The following is a 23,742-nucleotide window of genomic DNA, read 5'->3' on the forward strand; positions in this document are numbered from 1 at the left end:
GTGAAGTGAGTTGGTCAAATGGAGACTCCCTGGGGACATAGAGGTAGAACAGGAGGAAAAGGGTGGGCTGTAATACCATTAAACCTCAGGGTATATTCCTGCAAGGACCAAAAGAAGTACAGTAGTGCTTTGGGCTGAAGGAAGTCAGGGATCAATGGCATCCATTTCTTTGCCTGCTTTTGGATGTGCTGCTGCTTGAAGTATGTTTTTCTCCAGAGCACATCTCAGCCTCATTGCTCTGGGACTATTGTGATTCTTCTCTCTAGAGCTGTTTTCACATCCAGTACTGAGAGCCAGCTCCTCCCAGCCCATCAGCCCATCAGTGGGAGCCCAGTGACCCTGACCTGTGAGACCCAGCTCTCTCTAGAGAGGTCAGATGTCCAGCTCCAGTTCTGCTTCTTCAGAGATGGCCAGACCCTGGGATCACGCTGGAGTAGCTCCCCGAAGTTCCAGATCAGCGCCATGTGGAGTGAAGTTTCAGGGTCCTTCTGGTGCGAGATAGATACTATGGCTCACACGGTTGGAAAACTGAACCTGAGATCCCAAACATGTGTGCAGAGTAAATGTTTGTAAAGGGGATATTGGAGACAGAAAGAGGAGGGTAGAGTAGGGACATTGGTTACACCTTAGTTCCTTTTTTCCTCTAAGTGGGCAGCAGGGGTCTATTCCAGACAGATTCTAGTGCTATCTTGAGTTCTTCTTTCTGCTAGTGCATTAAGAGTGGAATGATTATCAACAGACTCCAAAAAATATCAAGACTTCTGGATCTTTGCTAAATCTCTCTAAATTTGCCCTTTCATATTGCAAAATTATCAGATATTTATTGGGTGTCCACAATTGTGCTATAGAGGCTGTGGAGGACACAGATGATATATGAAAATTTATCCCTACAGGCAGGAAACAACTTGCATTATAGTTGGAAAAGAAAGAGAGTACTCTATAATATTCATTAAAATTTGCTTTGTGCGCTACTAGTAGTGATAGTCAACGTTTATAAATGTTCCATTTGTACCTGAAAATAAAATCCTTCCTTTAATTATTGAGTGTTAGGTTTGGTATTTACCTATTAAATCAAATTAGAATTTGTCTCCTTATATATTTTTATCTGCATTTTCCAATTACTGAGATTCCTGTTAAGATCTCTTACTATGAAAATAGATTTGTTCTTCAGTTCTTGCAGTTCTGTCAATTTTGTGTTATATATTATAAGGCTATGTTATTGAAAGTGTTGTTACACATTGCTAGTAGATGAAGAATTATTGTATGACCCATGCTATGGTCTAAATATATGTGTCCTCTCCGAATTCATACATTGAAACTCAACTCCTAAGATGATGGTAATAGGAGGTAGGATCTTTGGGAGGTGATTAGGTCATGCAGAGATCTCATGAATGGGGTTAGTGCCCTTATAAAAGAGACACTAAAGAGCTAGTTACCCTCTTCACCATATAAGGACATAGTGAGAAAGTACCGTCTATGAAACAGAAAGCAAGTCCTCACCAGACACTGAATCTGTGGGTGCTTTGATCTCAGACTTCCCAGCCTCCAACTGTGAAAAATAAATTTCTGTTGTTTATAAGCCACCCAGTCTATGGTATTTTATTATTGCAGCCCAAATGAACTCAGACAATCTCCTTTCACTCTATCATGTCTCTTATATACACTAGCTGAATTTACCTTTCTCTCAAATCTCTTCATTTCTGGTGTCTAATTGGTGAGGTTTTTCCCATTTAAGGTATTGTGACTGCTGATGTATATGGAATTATTTCTATCACCTATTATTTCCTTCTATTTGTTGTGTTTTACCTATTTTCTTTTCTACTTTCCTTCATGTAATTAAGTTTAAATCTTTATTCTATTTTTTCTCTACGTTTTTGGAATTTATACACCGTATTTCCATTCATGTAGAGAATTGACCTGAAATTTTTATATGTATCTGTAACACAAAGCCTATATAAATATCTCTTTAGATCCACTTCCTAAAAATAAAAAGACTTTGGAGCACTTTCAAACTTCTCATCTTCCTCTTGTCTCATTCAGTATTATTTTTCTATATTTCCACTACCACAATTATAAATTACTATTTTTTATGAAATCAGTGTTCAGATTTATTCCCTGTTCGCCAATTTCTCTGCACAGTATTTCTTGTCCCTTTTCAAACTTTCCTTCTAGGATCATTTTTCTTCATCATGAAGTTCTTTAGTGCTTGTCTAATGGTGGTGTGCATTCCCAGTTTTAATTTGCCTGGAAATCTCTTTATTTTATCCTTGTTGAGTAATAGTTCCATTGAATAGATAATTCAAAGATTAAGTGAATTGAATGTATAATGTTTGATGACATTGTACATTATATAATCCTGCTGTGTTATAGTTTTCCTTTCATTCTACCTCTGTTTATTGTACAATTTTATCTTTGTCTATAGTGTGTAATATGTTTATTCAGGTTGATAGCTGACCCAGTCTTAGGCAAAACCAGTGCCAAATGAAGATCTGAATTAGACCAATCAATAAATTCAAAAAACAGAAAATTAATAATATAATATTTATAATACAATAAATGTTTCCAAGAAAACAAGGTGTATAAGAAATGACTAAAGACCCCTGGGAAAACTGAGGAGCTCAGGTCTAGAGAAGGTGTCTGGGGCTAACCAAGCCTTCTGCTTCCATCACTGGGGATAGAACATCTCCTGCCCCAGTGGTTCCTGAAAGCACCTGATTCCACTGTGACCCTTAGTAGATATTCTCAGTCAATGGAGGTCCACTTCTGACACGCAGAGGCTCCCAAGTTGTGAGTCCCTGGATATACTTCCCTACTAAGTAAGTCTGAAATATTATCTGACTATATACATATATATTTGCCATCAATACTTTTTAATATTTGCAAATGTCTTTTACCTGTTTCTTTGCTTAAGATTCTTCCTTCTCATTCCCTCTTGCCTGTTTTTTCTTCAAAATATTTTGTTTTGTATTACAGGCTTGACTTCTCCCTTTAGCTCTTTCTAGAGTTTAAGCATAGTTTTCTGAAGCTCTGTTGCAAATTTCTCTGTTAACTGTGGTTCCCAGACAGACTTCTGGTTAGTGGCCTTTGCTAACTCTCTATCAGAAGCTGTGCATTTCCTAATATGTTGGTAACTTTTTACTGTTATATCTTCAGCAGTGATTGTTCTTTACAAGAGCCTACACCGTGCCCTGAGCTGAGGAAGTCTTTTCATGGTTTTATTGTTTACCCTGCTGGGGTCCTATAGGTTTCATATATTTTTAAGGTAGCTTCTGGGCTCAAAGTTCTAGCACAAAGTGAAAATTGATGTCCACACTCATTCACTGTGCAGGAATGGATTCCAATTTCTCACAGATTCCATCTTTAAGACAGGACAGGTGGCATTCCCCAACCTGGTTTCCCAAATGAGAAGACAGACTCATTCTCCCACCCCAACCTCTCATCTGGCTTTGCACAGCTTCACTACAAGCACAAACACAGCCTAGACTTCATTCTCATGTAGGGATATAAAACATGGGCCTCTAAGGTCTGCTTCAGGTTCTGATAACTTCTTGGGTCTCCAGAACTTCAAATCCCACTCACCCCCTTAGCATTGAGTTTCCTCTTGTTTCTGTACCTGGAGTTTTCCTGAACCTAAGTTACATAATTAAAATATTTTTGTTATGTTTTTATCAAGCACTATTGTGTGGTCAGAGTGTTAGGAGGGGCTTACTGAGTCAGTTCAAGTGCCTTCTTCTCTGGAAGTTTCCAAAGTATCTTTTCCATTTCTGTAATTCTTGTTGCCCACAAATGTCCAACATTTGGGATGTAGGCAGCCATTAATTCAGGCAGAGGTTAGACCCTACTGAGAATGCAGAACTCAGTGTTCACCTTTTGACTGCCAAAATGGGCAAGAACTAAATTTTATTGATAGAAAAAAAATAGATTTGTGTGTTCCAAACTAAAGATTGTAGATTCAGAGGATAGAGTTCTTCCAAGTCACAAACTAAAAAAATGCCAGGTAAGATATGTGAGTAATTTTGCACCATCTATGTATAACATTCTGTATCTAAGTAAGCATTGAAGAAATGCTAAAGTTGAGACTCTGATTATGATTTAGAAGGGGCTTGATACCACCATTTCCTAGGGCTCAACAGAGGGGGCTGTGGGGCAGAAGGGAACAGAGCAGGCCAGGTGATAGGATCTCCAGATAGGTTGACAGGAAAAACAAAGGCAAGGGGATTAGGTCCCACTTACCTTTGACAAGGGAGGGCAGGGCCTCCTCCCAGGGGGCCCTGTTGAGCAGAAATTGGGGCATGGTATGTTTCAGAAGAACAAGGGCCTCTAGAAGTGCAACAATTTCTCCTCAGCCTGTGCATAATGCTGGGAGATTCTGAAGTTCTCTTGGGCCTCTATAGAGAAATGAATTACTGAGAGGGGTCGTGGGCCAGAAGATGCCTAAGCTAAAATAAGGAAGGTCAGAGTTCATGGACCTCATTACAGAGGCCGTGGCAGGAACCACAGGTGTCAGCAGCACCTGCCCACCCCAGTCCCTGCCAAGCAGGACCAGTCCCATCAGCAGCAGATGTGGAGAGTGATACCCAAAGACGAGGACAAAATTCCCTGTAAACACCTACAAAGGTGACAGAAGAGCCAAAAAATGGACTTCCTTCCCCCAACTCCATGAGGACAGGCAGGGAGAAGCAGTAAAGAGGATGGAGATGAAAGAGATGGGAAAGGCCTTCCTGAGTAGTTCTATGTGGTCATCAGTTGGTTCTCTGGGCTTGATAGTGTCCAGGTGAATTATTTCTCCCCCAGGGCATTTTCACAGCTTCTCTGGATAGATAGCCTTTTTCACCCATGCTGGGAATCTGTATCCTACTTTGTCATTCACAACGCACTCTCAGGGTGACCATTGATGACTCCCTCTTTGGCCCCTGTTTCCTGGCTGGTCCATTTCCATACAGACTCTTCCTACTAGGGTTCTATTGCTCCTTCAAGTGACCCTCTTGAACAATTCTTTTAAGGTCCCATGTCCAGCAGATGAAAGGCAGGTTCACTTGACTCCTCAATGGGGATGTAGTTTCCCCACTGGTGGTCCTGACTCTGTGGCCATAGGCTGTTTCAGCAGCATCTCCCACTTGAGTTTCTCAGATGTGAGTCAGGCACCTGTGCAGTGCATCCCCCTGCAGGGGACACAAATTGAGCTCTCTGAATGGTCTCATTGCTGCCCCTCTCACCAGGATTGAGGTGAAGGGTAGGTACTCATGGGGTGTGGAGGGAACTCACAGCATAGCTCTTTCCAAAGAACTTTTCTTCCCATGATCTCCAAATCCGAAGTTTTTATGCCTTCAATATAAATGAGAGCTTAAGAGTCTCAAACCCAGTTTTCAGAACTAGCTTTGCAAATTCTTCAATGGAAGGCATTTTCCCAAGAGGTTTTATTGTACCCTCCAAGTTCTCTGGGGACTGTAAAGGATCTGATGAGGCATTTGAAGGACAATGAATGTGGATTCAGCTGCATCTAGTACAGGCAGGGGACACACAAGTGGTGGAGGAAGCTACGAGACTTTGGCTGATACACCTTCTCTAAATCTGGGGTTCTGTACCACTTTCTCAGGATATGACTTTGGGCAAACTATTTTACTTCTTCGAATCCTGGTTTCTTTGGTTGTGAAATATCTTGCCTGCTCAGCAAGGTGCTCTGAAACTAAATTAGATAATCAATGAAGAACATGCCTTAGAATAAAAATAATTATTATTTTATTCCCTCCTTCCCCAGAGTCTGTGCCCCTCCTCCAGATCCTGGCTCAGTCATCATCCATTATACAAGGCTGGTGCTATGTCACCATGGAATGTAGGGTTCCAGGGACCACAGAGGACCTGAATGTGACCTGAGAGAGCCAGGGCCTCCCCAGGGAGCTGGAGCAGAGAGGGACACTAGGACCAGCCCCCCAACCCATGGACTCTGGCAGTGAGACTGCCCCCAAGCCAGTGCAATGCCAGCCTCACTTGTGTGGTCAGCAATTATGTGGACCAGAAAACTGCCACCAAGAAACTTGGGGAACTATGTTGAGCTCAAAAAAGTGCCAAGCAAGGTGAGCATGCTCAGCTCAGAAGACACTTCTTTTCCTGGAGACTGGGGGAAGGGGAGTTGTGCTGACCATCCCATGCCAACCTTGCCACCTCTGGACAATAAATGCCAGCTGGGAAGACCCACCAATAGTAAAAATTTGCATATGCCCCAGGAAACTATCCGGGGAAGGGACAGAATCAGGGGTTTTAGGAAAAGAACAGCTATGCTAGGCACTTACCTCTGCTTTGCTCTGAATCCTACTTGAATAGTCACTGAGTGTGTGAGGAGTCACATTTGTAGCCAGTGATTTCAACTGGGAAACATGAAGAAGTTAGAGAAAGGCAAGTTTTAACTCATAATATTAGAGAAGACCTTTCTATGGTCAGAGTCATACAAAAATGGAATGGAAGCCTTAGGACACACTGAGGCCCCTGTCACTGGTGGGGCATAAGCACAGCCATAGCCACTTGATAGGGGTATTATAAGTGCAAACAGGGGCAGGACTTTATGGTAAGGTGTTATAAGTGCATGAGAGGGGCAGGACTTTATGGTAAGTTTCCTTCCAACAGCACATTCTTAGATTCTAGATACCTCTCTTTGACAAAAATCACGTAGCTTATTCCCAGCCACAAACCACCAGGTGGAGCAGAGTGCCTGGCACTGAGCTACTCCCCTGCAGGAAGCATGGCAGCCCCAGGACCCAGTCACCCAGTCACCTCTCTCTCCCTGCTCTGTGTCTGACCCAGTAAGGACTGGAACTTCACTCTTATTCCCATTACCATGGATGATACTTGCAAAAAACCTTGTGCTCCTCAGGCTCCTTGGGAAGCTGGGAGTGGAACTCACCAGGAAAAAATTTTCAGCAGAAGGGAAGTAAGAACTACCCAAGCAGCCTTGACAATTGGGTGGGACTTTATTCCTTGTTCACCAAGTTTTCTGAACCATAAATGAAAGCTTTCCATCTTCTGCCAAGGTGTACATTGTGTTTGTTATTACAAAAATGGTCTGTTCATTATAAGTTTGAGTGAATCCACTGTCAGTAGGATTTGGTCCTTAAGCCCTTGAAACAGAAAAGACTAATATAAGTTTTACAGTATTTCCTGTGTTTGTTTTTCGAGTTTTATACACACATGTAAATCAATTTAAGTAATTTATGTTTTTCCAGAAATTGTGCATTTAGTGAATATTTTACATTAAATAGATGTTAATTATATATTATACCTCTTAGAGTTTTTTCTTGTTGTTGTTTGGCTATTTCATATGTGAGAGCAGCTTGGTCAAAGGCTAAGTGATAAATTTGGTGAAGATTCTAACCTTGAGAGCTACAGAATCCCATTCACCAGTTCACAGTTTTCCTCATTGGGTCGGTTTACCAACGCAGTTTGGTGATTCAGCAGTTACTATGTGGTATGTGGTATATTGAGTGATGTCCTCTTCTTCTACTCCCTTTACTAAGAATTTGGAAGTAAGGGAAATAAGGCTGGGTGGTTTTGTTTGTTTGTGTTTTAGCAGTTAAATGTAATTCTGTGTACCTAGATCACAGGAGAGGTATAGAAATTCTATAAGGGTAAGACTTAATCTCTTAAGGGTAAGACTTCTTAAGGGTAAGACTTAATCTCACATGACCTAAGAAACAATATATCAATCAGAAAGACAGGTAATAAGAAATGAAGCTCAAAGAAACGTACGTGACAGAGACAAATAAAGTGCCCTGTTAAGCTGGAGGAGATTATTTTGCACTGATCCAGTAAGTCCTATTGCCCTGATCTAGTAAGTCCTACAACGTACAAGAAAAGCTCAGACTCCAGATTGTTGGCAGAATCCACACTAGCAGCATCTGCTCACTGGCTCTGACTCCCAGCTCCCCAAGCAACTTATGGATGTCTTGGTTTCCCATGTGGTCTGTCTTTGGAAAGAGGATGCACTGGTTAGGGTAACAGAAATATCCAGTCCAGTTGACAAGTATACTTCTTACTGTCAATTAATAAATATGCATTCTGGACTCATCTATTCATAGTTTATCACATCTGTTAGCAAGATTTTGCATCCCCAAGACAGGTCAGCTTTGGACAGTTTTTGATGAAGCATGAAGCCACTAGTCTCAGTCTCAGGCTGAGGGTCAGACTCAGAACCTTGGTGAACACACCAGGATAAGGCCAAACTGTGGGATCTCATCATTCATTCATTCCTTCCTCAGCCATTAATTATTGTGCTGTACACTGAGGACATGCTGAGGATTGTCTTGGAAGACAAGCTGTCAGCCTCTGCTTGCCATATACATTCCCATTTGAATTTTATGAAGATTCCACAAAAACCACATGTTTGAGTTCTCAAGTGCAATTATGCATGAGAATTACATATTGACTTTTTAAGAAACACAGATCATCTGCAGTTTGGGGATAGGGTCCAGACATTTGTGTTTTTAAAAGCTCTGCGTGTGGTCTAATGAACAGCCAGGGTTGAGCAATTCAAAGGATTGTTCATTTGGATCAGTTAGACCAAAATTTCACTTTGCCTGTACTGTCTACACAGATCCAGAGATGATTATGAGTGGTTTCAGTAAAGATCCTGAAGGGGTTGTTTCAACACAAATAGAATGCAAAAAGAGGAGCATGGACATAAAAACTATAACTGGTTACCAAGATGACAAGCCTCTTGTTGACATAATGCAGCTTTATCTATTTGGAGCACAGCACTGAGCATGCCACTTGCATACTACAAAACTATAATAGATAATCTCTTTTTCTGATAAGTATTACAGAGAATCTGATGACACAAAATAAAAATAAAAAAAAAACAGACCTCAGAAAATAACCACTGTTAACTGTTTCAACTTTTAGACTTCCTTTATGCCCACATAAACATATGAATAGAGACAGAAGACACACTTCACAATTTCAAATCTTAACGGAAAGCTAAAATAATCAAGATGATGTAGTACTGATACAAGGATTGATCATGGGAGTAAAATTTAAAGCTCAGAAATAAATCCACCCCTCAATATACAATTGATTTTCAACAAGGGTGCCAGAACAATTCAATGGGATGAAATTAGAAATCAATAACGATAATAAGTTTGGGAAAATCACAAATCTGTGAAAACTTAAAAAGGTACTCTTCAACAACCAAAGTGTCAAAGAAGAAATCACAGTGGAATTAGAAAATACTTTAAGATTTAAAAAAAAACCTTGAAAATACAACATACCTCATACCATAAAAAAAAATTAGTTCAAAATGTATCAAAGACTAGATTGTAAGAGCTAAAACTAAAATACTCTAAGAAAAATATAGCTGAAAACATTCATGAATGAAATTATTTGCTTATTAGGCAGTAGTTTCTTAGATATGATATCTAAAACACAAACAACCAAAGAAAAAAACACATAAATTGGACTTCAACAAAATTAAAAACTTTTATGCAGCAAAGAATATTATCAAGAAAGTGAATGATGACCCAGGAAATGGAACAAAATATTTGCAAATCATATACCTTATAAGAGTCTACTATCCAGAAAATATACAGAGCTCTTATACCTAAATGATAAGAACACAAATAACTCAGTATTTTTAATGAGCAAATAATTTGAATAGACATATCTCAAATGATGTGGAAAAATATTTCACATCATTAGTTATTAAATAAATAAAAATCAAAGTCACAATGAGATACTTCTTTATATCTACCATGATATTATAATTTAAAAGTCACACAATACCAAATGCTGACAAGCATGTGGAAAAATCAGAACCCTCACTTATTGCTGGAGGGAATGTGAAATGGTGCAGCCACATTGGAAAGCAATTTGGCAGTTTCTCAAAATGTTAATCACATAGCTTACACATGACCTAGCAATTCCACTCCCAGGTAAGCTTCTAACAAAATTGAAAACATATTTATATAAAAACATGACATTATTCATAATAAACAAGGTGAAAATAACTGAAATGTTCATCATCTAATGAATGACTGAACAAAATGTAGTATATGCATACATTGCAATATTTAATCTTTATTATTTTCTTCCTTCTGCTTGCTTTGGGTTTGGTTTGCTATTCTTTTTCTAGATTCTTAAGCTGGAAGGTTAAGTTATCAATCTAAGATCTTTCTTTTTGTTTAACATAGGCATTAATAGCTATAAGCTGCCCTCTGCATACTGCTTTCAATATATCCTGTAAGTTTTGGTATGCTGTGTTTTCAGACTTTTTCATCTCAAAGTATTTTCTAATTTCACTGTTATTTCCTCTTTGACAATTTAGTTGTTGAAGAGTGCATTTTAAATTTTCATAGATGTGTGATTTTCCAAATGTCTTATTGTTACTGATTTCTAAGTTCATTCCACTGGCTTTGGAGAACATACTTCGTATGATTTCACCTTTTTAAGTTTATAGAAGTTTATAAAATAAAGCTTTATGACCTAATATATTGTCTTTTTGAAAGAACATTCCAGGTACAGTTGAAAAGAATGTGTGATTAGCTCAATAGCGAACAAGAAGTTCAAAAGAAGGAAGATGAACTGTTCAAAAAACTTGTTAGGTCTACGTGGTTTAGGGTATTCTATTGTCTTCTATTTTCCGAATAGATTTTCTAGCCATTATTGAAATTGTTTTATTAAAGTCTTTAATTGCTATTGTTGAATTATCTATTCATACTTTCAATTCTGTCAGTTTTTGCTTCATCTTTTAAGGTTCTTTTGTTAGTTGCATGTATGTATGTTTATAATTATTATAATTCTTTATTCCTACATTGTCACCTTTTTCATATCAAACAATTATTTTGTATGGTGTCATTTTAGGTCCCTTCTTATACTCTATATTTTGCAGTTATTTTCTAAGTGGTTTTCCTAGGAATTACAATTGACATATTAATTTATACATACCTGGATTGTATTAATATCAGCTTAATATAAACATTAATAATATAATATATTGCAGGATCTGGCCAGCAGCCCGCAATGCAACGGGGCTCTTTTTGTTCCCAGGTGGATCGGCAGATTGAGAAATAATAGACACACACAAGATAATGAAAGCTGGGTCCAGGGGAGTCACCGCCTTCTGGTGTCGCGGTGCCAACAATGCACTGGATACACCAGCATTTATTATTAAGTTTAGTGAGAGTGGGGGTAGGTTAGTGAGGGATTTAGGGTCATTTGATTATGAGGTGAGATGGTCACGTGGGGATGAAGTAATTCTTTAACATAACATCTGTATGAAAAGTACAGTATACAGAGGTAAGAATTTACAATATAGTGTGTGCATCAGTAATTTCTAACAGAGCCTTAAAACAGGAACACAGTCTTTCCATAACCTATGATTAGCAAGATACTAATCGGCAGTAACAGTTGCAGCAAAAGCTGGTTGCAAACAATTCATAGAAACAGAACGTGAAGTTAGACAGCCGGTTAGACCAGAATTTCTCAGAAGGGAGTATGCCTTAACTCTAAAGAGGCCTAGAGGAGTCACGGCAAGATGAGGGCGTTTATAGCCCTATCTTATCCATATGGACAGGCGCCCCCCATGCATCTATTTATAGGCTCTCCACGAGGGTCGCATTCCATTACCAGAGCTATGAACATCTGCTTTTCTGGGATAGGAATCCTGGTGATGTGAAACCTCCCTGACTGCACATCCATTCATGGGCTCTCTGCAGGGGGAAGCACATCTCGTGCTGTTGGCTCATTCTGGCAGTCCAACTTGGCATTGTCTTTACACAATTCTGCATGCAATTTTGTATTTACAACAATCAGGAGCATTTCATCTTTTATTCTATAGCAATAGTTTCAGGGGGTCTCCCTACAACAATATATAATATTTAAATAACAGAACTAATTTAACTGTCCTGAATTTAAGGTCAACATATTAAAATACATAATATATTACAACCAAATGTAAAACATAACTGAAGAAGAAAAGATACAATGCACAAAATTATTTTTTAAAATAAATGTAGAAAGGGTTATCCTTAACTGGAGATTGTTTCTCCCTCTCTCCCTTGAACTTCTCAAAAGATTGTCAACCATTTTTTCACACTTACATATTTTAGGATAGAAAGGTAGTCAAGCCTTCTTTACTCTTCTCTGTTGTATCCAGATCACAGTTTCTCCACAAAATGTTTGATACTCACTCCTTTGAGGATATATCTGACTATATCACACTCTATACCTCCTTATTGCAGTCATCTATCTACCAACCTCCTGGTCATTTCTCACCAAAATCAAACTCAGACATTTTCTCTAGCCAAATTCCTGTACTCACCCTGCATGGCATCAGCACCCATGTGTGCATCAACTAGGATACTTGGCTGCAAATAACCAGCTCTGATTCAGGGTCAGGAAGTCACCACCAGCACTGCTGGCTGCAGAGCCATGCTATACCTTCTAAATGCACATTGATTCAAGAAAAATCAAAGACCAACACCTTTTCTCCCAATACTCACAGATATAGACAGACACATGTGGGCCTCTGCTATGGCAGAAAATCCAGTGACACCACTGTCCTTAACACAGAAGGCCAGAAAAAGCAAAAGGGTGACTTCTGCCTCACTTCCAACCTCCAATCCCACCTCTGACAATGAAGCTTAAATCACATTCAGAGCCCCAGCTGCCACAGAATCTGGTAAATGTGGGATTTGCTTTACTGCCTCCAGGGTAGAGGAACTCCATTGAGTACCTGCTCACCATATCTACCATACCTCTTTTACTACCCTGCTAAAATCCCATGGATAAGCACACCGAACATTCCAACCAGGCTCCTAAATAACTGTTTCACTCCACCAGGTCTTACCTAGTTAGCAAATCATGAACCTTGTATTGATCCAACCTCTGCACAACACTCACACTGCCTAACAGAATCACCAGTCTTCTGGATGACCTATCACAAATTCACAATACCTAACCACAGCAAAATGTTAACACCATTGAACAATCAGTTAAGTGCATGACAGCTAAAGATAATATAAACTAATAATCACTAGCACATATTGAGTGCTCCCTATGCGCCAAGACTCTCCAAAGCATTCTGCAGGTTTTAACTCATCTAATCCTCATAAGCACTCTGTGAGATAGATGTCACTATCCCCGTTTACAGATTATAAAGGAAGAGACATGGAAAGACTAAGTGATTTCTCAAGTCCTCACAGCTGGGAAGTATCAGAACCAGGATTTAAATCCAGGTAGTTTGAATCCAGAGCCCACACTTTCATCATTCTGCTGACTGCCTCTCACATTCTCTTAATCTTCCATCTGCTATGGACTGAATTGTGTTACCCTCCCCTCCCAAAATTCTTATGTTGGATCCCTAAAGCCCAATGTGATGGTGTTTGGAGATCAGAACTTTGGGAAGTAACTAGGTTAGATGAGATCACAAGGGTGGAATCTTTATGATGGGATTAGTGTTCTACAATAAGACGAATATATCAACCTCTCTCTCTCTCTCTCTCTCCTCTCTTCTCTCTCTTCTCTCTCTTCTCTCCTCTTTCTCTCTCCCCGCCACCCCCATCACTCTCTAGCCCTGTGAGCACATGTTGGAAGCAGCCATCTGCAGCCCAGGAAAAAGGAGACTCACCGAACCCAACCATCTGGGTCCCTATTGATGTCCAACGTCTGTGTTTTCATGGCCACCTGGGAGGGCAGAACTTAAAAAAAAAAAAAAAAAAAAAAAAAATACCACCTCCTATCCTCATGCAAAGACAGAACCCATTTCAGAGAAAAATGGAGAGTAGAAAGTAATCTTCAAGTTCTTACCAGCAACACTCTACTGACCTGCTTTATATTTAATCTGTCTATCTCTCCTGTCCCACCAAAGCAGTTGCCCGTTGTCTAAAGTGGTGCCTTTCCGTAGTTCAATCCTTCCTCCCACTGTTCAACACCGATCTCAATGCAGTTCCCCTTTCTCGGTATGTTCCATGACCCGCTCCCCTTGCTGCAGCCTTAACATCTCAGGACCTCCTCTCAGCTCCCTTAACTTCCTCAATATCTCATGTTTTCTTCTCTCATGCAAGCTGCATCTACACGTGCCAAGACCCTCCTCCTCGGACTTCCTTACAGCAACTACCCTGAAGAACTCCACACGGTGACCAAAACGCCAGATTTGCACTGTTGACTTCTTTCTCTGTTCTTTCTGAGAACTGTCTCTTGGTTTCCTGATATCACTCTCTCCTGAATCCTGCCCTCCACCTTCTCAGGGCCTTGCTGACGCCTCTCTTTCTGCACCTCCCCTCCCCATCAAGCCTGGATTTTCATGAGCCCATTTATCTATATTTACGTTCTCACTAGGACATATCCCTCCTCAATGATCATTCCCATGCGCTAATGCCAATGTCTGTATTCCCCACCCTCTGCCTAGCATCAGACCCTACATTCAGCTCTCTTCTAGATGTCTCCACTGGCACCTCACACTCAGTGTGTTCACTGCTGTGTTTATCTTTACCTTCTAGCCTATTTCTGTGTTCTCATTCTCAGCAAATGACCCCATCCAGGAACCTGGGTATTATCCTTGGCTCCTTCCTCTCCTGACCCCCTGGGGCAGTTGATCAAGGACCTAGAATGTGTCAGATCCATTGCCAAGCACCTCACATGCAACGGTTTCATTTTATTTTCATAATCTTAACAGAGAGGAAAGAAATAATTAAACTTCAGCTGTTTCTAGCACCTATTGGTGAGAACATTGTAGCAGAGCTCCCTAAGCCATCACACACCATCTCAGCTTCCCCACATTTTGTGGCATCTTCCTCCTCACCTCTGTTCCTAGGTCCAGACCAGCTCATGGGCCCTTTTGATGTTCTTCACTTGTCCCTCGTTACACTATTTTGCAACATAGCAGGTTCTTTGTTTTATCATATGGAACTTGGAGGAAAAAAATGCATTATTTGTTACAGGAAATGAAAGCAGAAGCTATCATTGTGTGTATTATCTGGCAATAAAGTGGTATTCATCTCATGGGAAAAGTTAGAATAGTTTCAGGTGATTTAACTGGTCCTACAAAAGATATTAAAACTATCCTCTTCTCTCACCTGTCCCCATCACCACCTCTATTCCTCATGCAAACAAGGTAACCTGCTTTTTGCTCAATTTTTAATGCAAACAAAAAAAAAAATTGTCTGGTTTGTCTCTTCCCTTCAATCTCCCCAGCTTAGCCTGCAGTTCCACCTGCAGTAGTCAGATTCCCAGAGATCAGAGGGGAACCAGACAAATTTATTATCCCTCATCCCCAGCCTCTTCAAAGGACACACATACATGCACTACAAACACATGAATGTGTAAATACACACAAACACACAACCCACACACACCAGCTTCCAGTCATGCCACTGTGTGTGAATTATAACTGAGATCATCCCAAACTATGAAGATTACAGTAATATTTTCCAAATAATCCATGGAGGAAGTGCCCCAACTTGAATGGAAAAATGCTTCCTATTTTCAATTTATACTGAATGGTAAGGGAGACAGATGAGATTGGAGGTGAGTACACATGTTAAACAAGGATTCTAAGTACCCGAGGACATAATCACCTACTAGATGAGTTAGGGAGCAGCATTTTCTCCCTAAATTGCTCGAGTACATGTTCTGAATGTGGCTCTTTCCCCTTCAGGGTTCGAGAAGTTCAGCCTTGCTGGTGGGCAAGAAGCAGGTATTTTTCTTTCCAAGGGATACTGAGATGCACTATAATAGACAGTAATATTTTCCAAATAATCCATGGAGGAAGTGCCCCAACTTGAATGGAAAAATGCTTCCTATTTTCAATTTATACTGAATGGTAAGGGAGACAGATGAGATTGGAGGTGAGTACACAAGTCCATGATCATTGCTACAAAGTTTAACAGGGCTACATGCCACCACAGCCCTGTCCTCCCCTCTAGTCCATTTTAGAGGCCTGGAGAGATTATCCTCCTCTTTGCACACTCCTTCAAGGACCTCAAATGGACTCCTAAATGTGAGAATCCAATGTTTTCTCTATGTTAGAAGTGAGGCCTGGTGAAAAGTGATCAGATCATGGTGGCAGATGCCTCATGAATGGTTTAGTACCATCCCTTTGGTGATGAGTGACTTCTCACTCAACTAGTTTGGGACCTCCCGCTTCTCTCTCTCTTGCTCCTGCTCTAGTTATGTGACATGCCGGCTCTCTGTCACCTTCTGCCATGATTGTAAGCTTCCTAAGGCCACAGCAGAAGCAGATGCCAGCACCACTCTTCCTATAAAGTTTGCAAAACCATGAGCCAATCAAAACTCTTTTCTTTATAACTTATCCAGTCTTAGGTATTCCTTCATATCAACACAAGAATGGCCTAGTACATCTTACTAAGCTCATTTGTTGGTTCTAGAAGGTTTTCTATGTAGAGAAACGTGTTATCTAGAGATAACAATGGATTTTCTCCACTTTCCAAATCTGTATAAATTTGTCTCTTTTTCTTGCCTTACTGCACTTGATAAAACTTGAAGTACAATGTTAAATAGAAGTGGTGAGATGGGGTATTTTTATTGTTTCATTTATTTCTGCTCTTATCTCTACTATTTCCTTTCTTCTACTTGATCTGGGTTTTTACTTTTTTTCTCTATTCAGAATCTGCAAATTTAAATTTCTAATGAGACATTTCTTATCTAATGTAAGCTTTAATCCTACCAATTTCCCTTTAAGCGCAGATTCAGCTTCATCCCACTAGTTTTATACATTATATTTTCATTTTCATTTAGCTCAGATATGTTGTAACTTCCTTTCAGACTCCCTCTTTGAACCACTGAATGCTTAGAGATACCTTATATAATTTCTAAGTGTTTGGAGATGTTTCTGTTATCTTTCTGTTATAAAGCTGTAGTCTAATTCCATTATAATCAGAGAATATGGCTTACATTATTTCAAATCTTTGAAATTTGTCACATTTGTTTTGTGACCCAGGATAGGACGTATCTTAGTGAACTTCTCATGTGCCGTTGAAAAGAATGTGTTTTTTGCTGTTATTAGGTGGAGTGTTTTATTAATATTAATTGTGTCTAGGTGGTTGATGGTAGTATTCAGTTCTATATTCCTGCTGATTTTCCCTCTAACAGTTCAAAGAAGTGTTAAAATCTCTTACTATAATGATGGGTTTCTGTTTTAAGTTTTGTCAGATTTTGCTTCATTTTTTGAACCTCTGTTTTCAGTGCATGCACATTTAAGATTGTTGTCTCTCGTTGGTGAGTTAACTTGTTCATAATTAGGTGACATCCTTCTTTTTCCCTCATTGTGCTATAAAGTTTACTTTCTCTGATACTAATTAGCCATTTCAGCTTTTTAAGGGAAATTTTGTATTTTTATTAATACAACATAGTTGTATATACTTTGGGGTACATGTGATTTTTGACGCATGTATACAATATGTAATGACCAAATCATGTTAACTGGGATATCCATCACCTCAAACATTTGTCTTTTCTTTCTGCTGGAAACATTGAAAATTTTCTCTTCTAGCTATTTTGAAATATACATGAAACTATTGTTAGCCATAATTTCTATATTGCACTATCAAATATTAGAAATTATTCCTTCTATCTGACTGCATTTTAGTGGCCATTAACCAATTTCTCTTTATTCCCTCATTCGCCTTCCTTTCCCAGCTTCTGGTAACTATCATTCTACTCTCTACCTCAGTGAAATCCACTTTATAACCTCCCACATATGAGTTAGAACATGCAATAATTATCTTTCTGTACCTGATTTATTTTACTTGATATGATGACCCCAGTTCTATCCATGTTACTGAAAATGACAGGGTTTCATTCTTTCTTATGGATGAATAATATCCTACTGTGGATATATACCACATTATCCATTCATCTGTTGACACTCCGTTGACAATTCCATATATTATCTATTGTGAATAGTGCTGCAATAAACTTGAGAGTGCAGATGCCTCTTTGGTATATTGATTTCCCTTCTTTTGAATATATACCAGGCAGTGGGATTGTTGGATCTCATGGTAGATCTCTTTTAAGCTTTTTGAAAAACCTCCATACTGTTCTCCATAGTGGCTATGCTAACTTACATTCCTATCAACAGTGCACAAGTGTTTTCCTTTCTCCACATCCTTGACGTCATTTATTACTTTTTGTCTTTTTGATAATAGCCATTCTAACTGGGGTAAAATAATATCTCACTGTGTTTTTGATTTGTATTTCCCTGATGACTAGTGATGTTGAGTGTTTTTTCATATACTTGTTGGCGATTTGTATGTCTTCTTCTGAGAAATATCTATTCAGGTTATGATTTATTTTTAATCAGATTATGTATTTGTTTTACAATTGAGTCATTTGTATTCCTTATATATTCTGGTATTAATCTCCTGTCAGGTGGATAGTTCGCAAATGTTTTCTCTCCTTCTGTAGGTTGCCTCTTCACTTTGTTTTCTTTGCTGTGAAGAAGCTTTTTATCTTCATAAAATCCCATTTGTCTATTTTTGTTTTAGAGGCCTTACCAAAAAATCTACGCCCAGAGCAATGTCCTGGAGTGTTTCCCTAATGGTTCAGTAATTTCATAGTTTCAGTTCTTACACTTAAATCTTTAATACATTCGGAGTTGATTTTTGTATATGGCGAATGATGGGAATCTAGTTTTATTCTTCTGTATATGAATATTCAATTCTTCCAGCACCATTTATTAAGGTCATCATTTCCCAAATATATGTTCTTGGTGCTTTTTTGAAAATGAGTTGGCTGTAAATGTGTAGATTTACTTCTGGATTATCTGTTCTATTCTATTTGTCAATGTATATCTCTTTAGGTGAGTACTACCCGGTTTTGGTTACTATAGCTTTGTAGTAAATTTTGAAGTCAGATAGTGTGAAGTCTTCAGCTTTGTTCTTTTTGCTCCAGATTGCTATAGCTATTCAAGGTCTCTTGTGGTTCTATGCAAATTTGAGGATTTTTTTCTTCTTATTGCTCAGTAGTTTTTGAATACAGGTAGTTTTGGGCTACATGGATAAGTTCTTTAGAAGTGAATTCTGAAATTTTAGTGCACCCATCACCCGAGCAGTGTACACTGTATCCAATAAATAATTGTTTATCCCCCACCCACCTCCAAACCATCTTCCCTGAGTCCCCAAAGTCTATTAGATCATTCTTGAGCCTTTCATCCTCATAGCTTAGTTCCCACTTATAAGTGAAAACATACGATATTTGGTTTTCCATTCCTCAGTTAATTCACTTAGAATAATGGCCTACAGCTCCATCCAAGAAGTTGCAAAAGACATTATTGTTCCATTTTATGGCTGAGTAGTACTCCATGTTTTATCTATATATATATATACACATACATACATATATATATACACACACATCATGTATATATGTATATATAAATGTGTATGTGTGTGTATATATATATGTGTATATATATGTGTGTGTATATATGTAAAACATTTTCTTTATCTACTCATTGGTTGGTTGATGGGCACTTAGTTTGGTTCCATATCTTTGCAATTGCAAATTGTGCTGCTACAAACATGTGTGTGCAAGCATCTTTTTCATATAGTGACTGTTTTTCCTCTGGGTAGATACCCAGTAGTGGGATTGCTGGATCAAATGGTAGATCTGCTTTTAGTTCTTTAAGGAATCTTTATGTTGTTTTCCATAGTGGTTGCACTAATTTACATTGCCACCAGCAGTTTAAAAGTGTTCCCTTTCACTACATTCATTCTAACATCTATCATTTTTTCACCTTTTAATTATGGCCATTCTTGCAAGGGTAAGGTGGTATCTCACTGTGGTTTTAATTTGAATTTATCTGATGATTAGTGATGTTGAATATTTTTTCATATGTCTGTTGGCTATTCGTATATCTTTTTTTGAGAAATGTATATTCATATTCTTTCCCTACTTTTTGATGTGATTATTTGTTTTTTTTTCTTGCTGATTTGTTTGAGCTCCTCTTTGATTCTGGATACTAGTCCTTTGTTGGATGCATAGTTTGCGAATGTTTTCTCCCACTCTGTGGGTAGTCTGTTTGCTGATTATTTCTGTTGTTGTGCAGAAGTTTTTAGTTTAATTAAGTCCTATTTATTTATTTTTTGGTTTTGTTGCATTTACTTTTGGATTCTTAGTCATGAATTATCTGCCTAAGCTAATGTCTAGAAGAGATTTTCTGATGTTATCTTCTAGAATTTTTTATGGTTTTAGGTTTTAGATTTCAGTCTTTGATCCATCTTGAGTTGGTTTTTGTATTAGGTGAGAGATGAAGATCCAGTTTCATTCTTCTGCATGTGGCTTGCCCATTTTCTCAGCACCATTTATTGAATGGTCGTCCTTTCCCCAATTTATATTTTTGTGTGCTTTGTTGAAGGTCATACAATATTGAAGGGCGTCCTTTCCCCAGTTTATGTTTTTGTATGCTTTGTTGAAGATCAGTGGACTGTATTTGGCTTTATTTCTGGGTTCTCTATGCTGTTCCATTGGTCTATGTGCCCATTTTTATACAAGTACCATGCTGTTTTGGTAGCTATAGTCTTGTATAATTTGATGTCTGGTAAGGTGATGCATCCGGATTTGTTCTTTTTGCTTAGTATTGCTCTGGCTATACAGGCTCTTTTTTTATTCCATGTGAATTTTAGGATTTTTTTTCTAGTTCTATGAAAAATGTTGATAGTATTTTGATGGGAATTGCATTTAATCTGTAGATTGCTTTGGACAGTATGGTCATTTCATAGTATTGATTCTTCCCATGTATAAGCATGGGATATGTCTCCATTTGTTCGTGTCACCTATTATTTCTTTCAGTAGTGTTTTATAGTTTTCCTTGTAGAGATCTTTCATTTCCTTGGTTAAGTATATTTCTAGGTGTTTTATTTATTTCTTGTATTTGTTATAAAAGGGACCAAGTTCTTGATTTGATTCTGAGGTTGGTCATTGTGGATGTATAGCACTGCTACTGATCTCTGTACATTGATTTTGTAACCCAAGTCTTTGCTAAATTTGTTTATCAGATCTAGAGCTTTTTGGATGAGTCTTTAGGGTTTTCTTGTTATGCAATCATATGGTGAACAGCAATAGTTTGACTTTCTCTTTTCCAACTTGGATGCCTGTTATTTCTTTCTCTTCTGTGAATGCTAGGATGAGGATTGTTTTTATATATTTCTGTGAAGAATGTCATTGGTATTTTCATTAAAATTGCATTGAATTTGTAGATCATTACAGGCACTACAGACATTTTAACAAGATTAATTCTTTCAATTCATGAGCATGTAATATCTTTCCATTTTGCGTGTCCTCTCCAGTGATTTTCATCAGCGTTTTATATTTTTCCTTGTAAAGATCTTTCACTTCTTTGGTTTAATTGATTTCTAGGTATTTTATATTCTTTGTATCTATTGTTAAGTGAGATTTTTTAAATATATTTTTTTAGATTGAGTGCAATTAGCAGGTAGAAATTCTACTGATTTTTATATGTTGATTTTGTATTCTGCAACTTTACTAAACTTGTTTATCAATTCTAAGAGTTTTCTCGTGGAGTCTTTATTTTTTTCTTAATATAAGATCATGTTATCTGCAAACAAGAGAGATTCAACTTCTTTCAGTTTGGATGCCTGTTCTTTCATTCACTTGCTTAATTGTTCTGGTTAGAACTTTCAGTCCTATATTGACTAGAAGTGGTGAATATAGGCTTCATTGTCTGCCTCCAGATATTAGTAGAAAGGCTTTCAATTTTTTCTGTTCAGTTTAATATTAGCTATAGGCTTGTTATATGGCTTTTATTGCATTGTAATATGTTCCTTCTATACCCAATTTGTTGAGGGTTTTTATCATGAAGAAGTGTTGAATTTTATCAAATGATTTTCGACATCTATTATAATCATCCTACTTTTTTTCCTTCATTCTGTTGATATAATGTTATCATGTTTATTGATTTGCATATAGTGAACTATCTTTGCATCCCTGGGGTGTATCCTACTTGACTATGGTGAATGATCTTTCTAATGTGTTGCTGAATTCTGTTTGCTAGTATTTTGTTGTGGATTTTGCATTTATGTTCATCAGAGATGTTGGCCTATAATTTTCTTTTTCTGTTGTTTCTTTTTCTGGTTTGTATATCAGAGTATTTCTGGCCTTCTGAAATGAGTTTGGTTGTATCCCTTCTCTTTGATTACTGAAATAGTTTGAGTAGAATTGGTATTAGTTCTTCTTCAAATGTTTTGTGGAATTCAGCAATAAATCCATCAGGTCCTTTGATTTTCTTTGATGGGAGAATTTTTATTACTGCTTCCATCTCATTACTTCTTACTGATCTACTCTGGTTTTCTGTTTCTTTACGGTTCAATCTTGGTACCCCTTTTGCTATATAACACAGATTCTAATATGTTGTGCTTCTATTTTCATTTTTTTCAATAAGTATTTAAATTTCTTAATTGATTCATTGAACCATTGTTCTATCAGAAATATGTTGTCTAATTTCCAGGTTTTTGTGCAGTTTTCAAAGTTTCTCTTGTTATTTCTAGCTTTCTTCCATTGAGGTCAGAAAAGATACTTGATATGATTTCTACTTTTTCAAATTTGTTAAGACATGTTTTGTGATCTAAAATATGGTCTATCCTGTAGAATGTTTCACGTGCTGGTGAGAAAAATCTGTATTTGGCAGCAGTTGGATGAAATGTTCTGTAAATGCATGTTAGGTCCAATTGGCCTAGAATATAGTGTGACTCTGATATTTCTTTGTTGATTTTCTGCCTGGAAGATCTGCTTATGGCCTTAAATGGGATGTTGGAGCACTCTACTATTATTATGTTGCAGTCTATTTTTATTTCTCTATTATCTGTCTCTTAACAAATTATTACTATAACAATCACATTTTAGCATTTCTTATGGAATAGGTCTGATAAATTTCTTTACTTTTGGGGGCCAGAAGGGGTTCTGGGAAAGTCTTTGTCTCCTTTATTCCTGAAGGATAACTGTGCGTGGCACAGTATTCTTGGTTCTTTTTTTTTTTTTTCCTTTAGTATGCTGAATATATCATCCCATTCTCTTTTGGCTTGTAAACTTTCTGCTAAGAAGTCTGCTGCCAGGTGTACTGGATTTCCCTCATATGTTATTTGCTTTCTTCTCTCACTGCTTTCAGGATCTTCTTTTTCAGTTACAATTTGTCTTGTGGCATTATAATTTGGGTTGAATCTGATCGGAATCTTTGACCTTCCTATAACTGATTATATAAATAGATCAATATCTGGATCTATATATCTAATTACCATCATCATGTATTACTTATCTATATCTAGCTTTTCAAGGTTTGAAAACCCTTCCACTATTATTTCTTTAAATAATAACACTATAATAACACAATAATAATGCCACTTTGCCTTTCTCTAGTTCCCTTTTTAACTTGAATAACCTGAGTATTTGCTTTTGATGTTGCCTTATAGATACCATAATCTTTGTTTATTCCTTTTAATTATTTCTTTTTTTTTTCTCCTCTGACTGTGTACTTTCAAATAAACTGTCTTCAAACTCACCGATCTTTCTGTTTGATCAATTCTGTGACAATCTCCACTGCATTTTTTGTTTCATTTATTGCATTTTCAGCTCCAGGGATTATTGTTTTTTATTGTTTCAATCTCTCTATTAAATTTCTCTGATAAATTTATAAATTGGTTCTCTGTGTTTTCCCGAAGTTTTTTGAGTTTCCTTAAAACAGCTATTTTGGATTCTTTGTCTTAGAAATCACACATCTCCATTACT

At 37.8% G+C, this 23,742-nt stretch overlaps 1 protein-coding gene across 4 annotated transcripts in view; it reads left to right on the forward strand.

Moving 5' to 3' along the window:
- Positions 1–15,658: 15,658 nt before the first annotated feature.
- FCRL4 (Fc receptor like 4) overlaps positions 15,659–23,742 on the forward strand; it is a 40,173-nt gene continuing 32,089 nt past the window's right edge. For all 4 annotated transcript variants that reach the window (XR_001882956.1, XM_017860068.1, XM_017860067.1 and 1 more), the window contains exon 1: positions 15,659–15,830. The gene's annotated coding sequence lies outside the window, so the exon portion shown is untranslated. The remainder of the gene's footprint in view (positions 15,831–23,742) is intronic.

Source organism: Rhinopithecus bieti, unplaced genomic scaffold, assembly GCF_001698545.2.
Source record: "Rhinopithecus bieti isolate Rb0 unplaced genomic scaffold, ASM169854v2 scaffold_53775, whole genome shotgun sequence".
NCBI lineage: Eukaryota > Metazoa > Chordata > Mammalia > Primates > Cercopithecidae > Rhinopithecus > Rhinopithecus bieti.